The following is an 8,481-nucleotide window of genomic DNA, read 5'->3' on the forward strand; positions in this document are numbered from 1 at the left end:
TGAACACATGCTGTTCATGTTATACCTTAAGCTTTGCCCAGAATTTTTCCCAGGATCATGTCTAATGTGTAGTTGTTATATGTTGCATGAACATTCTGATTGTGTTGCCATGTGGAGTGTATGATTTCGTTTGAATTTGTTTTGCTATGATGAAGTTGAATGATGAACCATGCTGCTAAAACCCTAGGGTTTTTAAACCCAGAACTCTTGAAGACGATTGGCTGTGGTTGTTGTATGTACTGTTCCATTCAAAAGCAACCAATGAAAACATTTTATTTCTCTGCATGAAACACTGCGTTTTGATAAATGATGCGCTGATTTACAAAAATGCCACCGTTGACCCCATGTTTGACCATTATGCCATGTTGCTTGTTCATATTTCATCCAATTATTCATTCAACTTCAAAAATCCATTTCTCTTTCAATTTAACTCCAAAAATCATGAAAATTTTTCCATCATCTTCACATGGATGTCTAGTATTTAATTATGATTTTTAATTAATTTTTCATTGGCTGGATTTTAATTGGTAATTGGTTTTCTAACATGTATGCACATTTGACACCCTTTGCCATTTCTTTTGTGAAATTATGATGATGCATCCATTGCCCCTGAAATTTTTTGTGGTGAAACTAGACTCATTTACCTTTGTTTCCATGTAGAGTTTATGCATTTCCTATTTGTGGTTTGCTAGTTGTGAATTTTTGAAGTAGGGTGTGACAATTTGTGTCACACCAATGATATGCAAATGTATGATTTTTGTTCACATGTCTCCTGGCCTCCAAACAACTTGAAATTTTGCATGAATGATCTCTTACATGTCTAGTTTGTGTATGAATTTTCTTGGAATTAATCATGCTGTTTTCCATTTGATTGTGAATTTTCTTCCCTGCCTAGTCAATGGTTGACTTTATGTGATACATGTTGCCAAATCTTTTGTGAAATTCTCAAATCTTATTGTATGACCATGAAATTTCATATGTGATAACTAGACATCTTGAGCTTTGCATTGGTGTTAATTTCATTCATTTATCATCTGTTTTCAATTTGATATGATTTTTTGAAGTTGACCCATGTTTGTTGACTTTCATTGTGCTTACTTGAAATTGTGTTGACTTCTTGATTTTAATTGACTGCCTTCCTCTCATCCAAATGCCATGAAATTTGACATGCTTGCCATGCTAGATGTTAGGATTGAATGTGATTTATTTCATGATTTTTGAGATTGTTTGGGTTGACTTTTGAATGAAGTCTTGCTGTTGACCTATTTGTTCTTCTTATTGCCATGCTTTGCATTCCTTTGTGTATGAAATGATAATAATGCATGATTTGATTGTGAATCCAATTGAGATTGCTTATTAAATGTTTGACCTTGACTTTGGTTGACTTTTCTTTGCTGTTTTGACTTTTTCTTTCATCTTTGACCCTAGGCTAGTCCTAGTGGTCTTTTGAGCTTACCATTGAGCTATTGTTTCAGGTTAAGCACCAATGCCTCAAAGATCATTCAAATTTGATTGAGTTGGATTATATATTGTGCTAACCCTTGTTTTGTAGGTGTGACTCATATGAGTTTGGCTTTGTGCCTTGGCACCTCTGTTTATGGTTGACTGTTGTTTATCCATTGCTTTTGGTTTGAACTGTTGACTTGTTTACTAATAAGTTTGACTTTTTCAGGTACTTTAGTTGCCTAAAGTTCTTTGAACTTGCTTGCTTTGCTATTTAGCATTTGCTTTGAGGTATAATTACTTCTTCTTCATGTAGTCTGGAGACCCGGTCTGTTATTTGACCGGGCAAACTGTCTGAAGTCCTCCTTAAGAGGCAATGCCTGTGTGTGTTTAAAATTGTCCCAAGCAGGAAAAGTCCTTCAAGTAAGGCAATTGGTGGAAGGTAGGGATAAGTAATCTATCCCCCACTATTCAGTGTGTCCTCTCTTTGCTCCCATTACATGGTTGAAGCATTGAGATAAAAACCCAAGATCTGATCGAGTCAATAATGTGGAGAGAGCTCCATCTTTCTGAGCTCCCACACTTTCTTATATGCTCTCCCTGATCAGGGATAGAAGCAATGAGGCACACCCCTCATCTCCTTTTTATCTGCTTCACCTTAGCCTCTCAATGGCAAGGTTAAGAGCGACTTTTACCTATTACAGTGGACTTTCAAAGTCAAACCCTCTTGTGTGAGCCCCCTTGTCTTGGCCATAGAGTGTGCTGTTTGATATTCATTGATTGATTGATTGCTTCATATGCACTTGCTTGCTTGTATGTTATGCATTTATCATCATCAATTGCCATTAGTGCATGATCATATCATTTGTCTGTGTGACTTTTATTTTTGTTGTTTGCCCATTGAGGACAATTGTAAGTCCATTGCTTTGGCATTTGCTCCTATGATATGGAAGGATAGAGTGTAAGACCTCATTGGTCACTCATATCTTCTGTTTTATCTGTTTGTATGTGAGGATACAGTTATAAGTCCCTGTAAGTTGGCATCTGTTGTCCTATGATCATAATTTGATCTGTTTGATTTGTATGTGAGGTTGCAGTTATAAGTCCCTGTAAGTTGGCATCTGCTTTCCTGTGATCATAGTTTGTTTTATCTGTTTGTATGAGAGGTTGCAATTATAAGTCCCTGTAAGCTGGCATTTGCATTCCTGTGATCATATTGTTGCTTTTGTTCTTGTATGTGAGGATCCATTGTAAGTCCCTGTAATGTGGCATTGGATTTCCTAGGACCATACTGTGGAGTTAACCTAAGTCCAGACAGATTGGCAGTTAACTTCCATTTCTCATCTTTGTTTTTCTTTTGAGGAGATTGGTGTAAGTCCATTGAGTGGCTTCTGATATCCTGTTCTGTTTTAGGAGACTGGTATAAATCCATCTATTGGTATCCAGTATCCGCCTTTTATTTCTTTGCCTGTGGAGATTAGTGTAAGACCATTGAGTGGCATCTGATATCCCGTTTTGTTTTAGGAGATTGGTATAAGACCAGTGATTGGCATCCGGTATCCGCCTTGCTTTGCTTGTTTGTTATTATTAATTGCTATTCCAAAGGACACACTTGAATCATCTGCTATATGATCTCGAGAAGTGAACCTTCTAAGAAGTTTTACTTTCCATTTCCATCCATTCATTATTCATTATGTCCTAGACTTTTCACACTCTTGACTTTCAAACTTGACATAAGTGTTGTGCAAACATCTTCATGTTTTCAAATTAAAAACCTGGACTCAAGTCCTTGACTTTTTTCAAACTCCATTTCATAATACTTATTTGAATTGATCTTAATTATACTTTGGCTCCATTTTCATAACCATAATCAGTAACTTCACTCATTCACTTGTTTTGGCTTTGTCCATTAATCCTTTCATACATGAGCTATAGGTTTGATTTATCTTAGTGGTTGATGTTAATCTCACCTTCTGTCTTTAGTGATTGAATTGTAAGTCTTCCTTGCCTATTATTGGGTTAACCCCTCCCTGGCAAGTTGAAGCTGTTCTCACATGGTGGACGTTGTTGTTTGTATAAGGTTGAGTTTTCTCCCGTGGATAACGTAAGACCTGGGGTTTGTGTTTAAAATTGAACCTAACCCACTTTTGGAAATCTTTTAGCCGAACTACGGCGTTTTGATCCTTACCTTTGATGGAAGGTACGTAGGCAGCGGGTTTATCCGTTCAAACCCAATAATAAAATTGTATATTCTTTTCTCATCATCCCAATCATGTTTGCACAATATTTATGTCATAACAAATAACAATTTAGCATAACAAGTGTGAAAAGGGCTCCCTAGGAGTACCTAGGACGTAGTGGGTGCCTAACACCTTCCCATTGCGTAATTTACCCCTTACCCAGAACCTCTGATCTTTTTATTAGTTTTCTACGTGTAAAACTTCTTAGGCTTTTGTTCGCTTTTTAGCCAGTCCTTTGGATAAATAAAAGTGCGGTGGCGACTCGAAATTTCAATGTATCTCTTAGCTTATGATTTAATCGATAGATCATATAACAATGAATACACCGCTACAGAAAAGTGGCGACTCTGCTGGGGATCGAACCCAGAATCTCTGGTTGTATTGCCTACTTTTCACCCTTGTTGTGCTATATTATTATTTGTCAGTTGACATATTTTTGTACGATTTGGGATCACTGTATTGATTGTAATGTGTGAATTGCTTGATATACAATTGCTGTGTGCTTTGGTGATCTGTGAGATGAGTTCTATACCCGAACTCGAGTGCTCTCTAGGATAGGAGAATGGCATAGTCTTGTCGACTGGTGTGGAGTAGTCCTTAGCCAGTTGACTTGCGAGTCCATTCACTTGGTGGAGGTCATGTTGAACTAATAATGTCACACAAGTTATTTGTGGTTAGGCATTATTCTTTCAATCATGTTCCGCAGAAGCCAAGGACCTTAGTTTACCAAACCCATCTTGGCCTATTTTTAGGAACGTAGTGCGGAGGTCGTTCAGATGTCAGTTCTGATACGATTGTTACGCGATACTACACTCATAAGAGTTTCTCTTGAGAATATTCTTGGAATACGAGTATTCGTTCCTCCGATAATATTCGAAAGATGGAACGATGATTATGGGAACCTCTGATAGAACATGTCTAGCAGGTTTAAACCCTAGTACACTCCCTTTGGGTGGTTCTTAACCGAGACTCCATGCTCGTGACTCTCAACAAACCTGTGATTCGTGGTTGAGTCGTTCAAACATTGTTAATATCAATGGATCCCGGATCAGGTGTAAAACCTAAAATCCATCAAAGCGGCTGGTTGATATTAGGGATGTTTGAACCGGTTCATGTACCGTTAATATCAATGGAACTTGGGTGTCGATAAGGTGAAAACCTAAATCCACCAAAATGGATGATTGATATTAGGGATACATAGAGCTTTCCCACGACCTTTGTTTGGTGTGCTTTGCTTGATCCTTGAGTGTGTTTGTTGCATTCATACATTCACGCATTCATCCGCATTCATGTCATCAAAGAAAAAAGAAAATTTTCAAGGAACTTAAAGGGTTATTTGCAAAATTTTCAGACATGGAAAGACCGAAAAGGTACACAAAGAAATACAGCTTCAAGCAGCCCGATGTAAAAGAGTTAAGGAATCTGACCTCGTATGTATTAGATCCCTTGGGTTTCAAAGCTCGCTATGGGAAGCTTCTACCTCTGCTCACCACTCAGGTTGACGAAGGATTGATGAGTACTCTGGCTCAGTTCTATGATCCGTTGCATCATTGCTTCTTATTTCCAGACTTCCAGCTGTTGCCAACTTTGGAAGAATACTCTCACCTTATTGGGATTCCGATTCTGGATCAAGTGCCGTTCAGTGGCTTAGAGAGTATTCCATCTGCTCGAGAGATTTCAAGCTTGTTGCATATAGATGAAGATCTGATTAGAGCTAATCTGACTACCAAAGGCGGAATTCAGGGTTTTCCTTCCGAGTTCCTCATTGCCCAAGCTACCTTTTATGGGAAGGCCATGAGTGAGGATGCCTTTGAGGCTCTATTCGTATTGCTCATCTATGGATTGGTGCTGTTTCCCAACTTCGACAAGTTCGTGGACATGAACGCTATTAGGATCTTTTCAGTTCTTAATCCAGTTCCGACCTTGTTGGGTGATGCGTATGTCTCCATGCATCTGAGGAATATGAAGAATGGAGGAGTCATTGTCTGTTGTTTACCCCTGCTGTACAAGTGGTTTATTTCGCACTTGCCGCAGACAGTTGCTTTCAAGGAGAACAAGGGATGTCTACGGTGGTCTCAGAGACTCATGTCTCTCACCAATGATGATATCACCTGGTATGATCGCGTGTATGATACCGTTCAGATCATCGATTCTTGTGGGGAATTCCCGAATGTGCCTCTTCTTGGTACATGTGGTGGGATTACCTACAATCCTATTCTTGCACGTCGTCAGCTTGGGTTCCCCCTGAAGGATAAACCTAATAACATTCTGTTAGAAGGTGTGTTCTTTCAGGAGGGTAAAGATCCCCAAGGCCTGAAAGCCAGATTTGTCCGTGCATGGCGCAATATCCGCAAGAAGAGTAGGAATGAGTTGGGTCCGAAGAACTGCATTGCTTTGGAGCCCTACACCTCTTGGGTCAGACAGAGAGCTGCCACCTACCTGATGCCGTATGATTATCCGAGACCTACACTGTTGGATGTGGCTGGGCCTTCAACCCTCCCTACCCAACGTGTAGAGGAGTTGAGAGAAGAAGACCTTTCGCGTGCTTGGATCCGCGAGAGAGAGGAATTGCTGCAGCAGCTCAAGGAGAAGGATGCTATGATTGAATTTCTCGAGCACCGAGTGATCGACGATCCGAACGACACTTGGACTTCTCTGCTTCCTCAGTCATCCAAATTCTGGAAGAGGAAGTATGGTCGACTTGCAAAGGAGAAAGCTGATATGGAGGCTGCCTATGAGAGAGAGATCAAGAAGTTGTGCACTTCTCGTCTTCCAGCATCCCGAGCTAATAGGGATCCATAGGATGTCATTTACCTTTTCTCTTTGTAATGAATTCAAAAATGCTGTATTTCTTTGTTTTGACATATTTGAATGAAATATTTTCCATGAGCAATTAAAATGTTTAAATATTCAAAATATTGCAAAAAAATACCCTAAGGGTTCCTTGAAAGCAAAGCATTTGCACAAGCATTTCATGCATCATTCCTGCATAAACAGGTACCCATTTTCTGGTCTTCTGGTTCTAACCTTGTGCTTTTCATTTATTTTGAAGACAAGCTGACTCACCGGTATTATACAAGGGTCAACTCTGCAAGGATCATGGAGCAGTTGGAACAAGAGAACCAAAGTCTGAGAGATGAGGTCGCCAGACTTGGCGCTTTGATGGAGCAACTTCTTGCTGCCCAGAATCAGCCTGCTCAACAGCCAGCAACTCCGGTTCAGCGGACGGTTATATCCGAAGTGGCTACATCAACGGTGCCTGTCAGTGCCCATCAGCCTAATGCCATGCCTCCCGGTTTTCCTTGGGGGATGCCTCCCGGCTTCATGCCCGATCTGCCAGCTCCTACATTTGCTCAAATGCCGGCATCTAGCCCGGTCCCTATTCCCGTTCCTCCTGTCGTGCATACCATGCCTAGGGTAGACGACACCATCTATCACTCTGAAGCTTCTGAGGGCTCAGATGTTCACGAAAAGATGGATGCAATGAACGATCAATTCCTTGAGCTGAGAAAGGAATTGAGGACTCTTAGAGGCAAAGATCTCTTCGGCAAGTCAGCAGCCGAACTCTGCCTAGTTCCCGGTGTTAAAATACCAGTCAAATTCAAGGTCCCGGACTTTGAAAAATATAAAGGGAACACTTGTCCTTTGGCACACTTGGTCATGTACGCCAGGAAGATGTCAACACAAACTGATAATGATCAACTCTTGATCCATTATTTTCAAGACAGTTTGTCTGGTGCTGCTCTCCGTTGGTACATGAGCCTGGACAGTGTCAACATCCGGTCTTTCAACGATCTTGGCGAAGCTTTCGTCAAGCAATACAAATACAACGTTGACATGGCGCCTGACAGAGATCAACTCAGGTCTATGTCACAAAAGGACAAGGAATCGTTCAAGGAGTACACCCAGAGATGGCGTGACCTGGCAGCTCAAATCACTCCACCATTAGAAGAGAAAGAGATGACCAAGATCTTTCTGAAAACACTTGGTTCATTTTACTATGAGAGAATGGTGGCCAGCGCTCCCTCTGATTTCACCGAAATGGTGAACATGGGGATGCGTCTCGAAGAAGGTGTCCGCGAAGGACGGTTAGCAAAGGATGATGGTTCTTCCTCTAAGCGATATGGAGCGTTTAAGAGGAAAGAAGGTGAAGCACATGCCGTGCAATCTCAGCCGAAACAAAGAAGACCCTCTGTTCAGAGGAAGCCTGCACATCGTGCCGGACATCAGCACCAAGTGGCTCATGTAGCGCCTGTATTCAAGGATAATGCTCAGCAATATCAGCATCAGCAGCAATATCCACAACCACAGTACCAGCAACAGCAACGTCCACAGCAACAGGCTTACCAGCCTCGTGGAAGTACAACCAATCAAGCCAACATGAACTATGATAGGAAAAAGATCAGCTTTGATCCGATTCCGATGTCGTATATAGAGCTCTATCCCTCCTTGTTGGAGAGGAAATTGGTTTCTCCCAGGGATCCTCCTGCTATTCCTGCCAATCCGCAATGGTGGTACAAACCAGACCAGCATTGTATCTATCATTCCGGTGCTCCGGGCCACAACGTTGAGAACTGTTTCCCGCTGAAGAGTAAGGTTCAAGACCTTATGAGAAGCGGAATTCTGAGTTTTGAAGACTCCAATCCGAATGTCACCAGGAACCCATTGCCTTCGCATGGGAAGTCTGTAAATATGATCCAGGAAGACCTTGGGAAGTACAAGGTTAGGTACGTCAGCCACATCCGGCAGTCGTTGGTTGATTTACATAAGATGCTGTGTCAGCACAGTTATTTGGAGC

Source organism: Lathyrus oleraceus, chromosome 3, assembly GCF_024323335.1.
Source record: "Lathyrus oleraceus cultivar Zhongwan6 chromosome 3, CAAS_Psat_ZW6_1.0, whole genome shotgun sequence".
Taxonomy (NCBI): domain Eukaryota; kingdom Viridiplantae; phylum Streptophyta; class Magnoliopsida; order Fabales; family Fabaceae; genus Lathyrus; species Lathyrus oleraceus.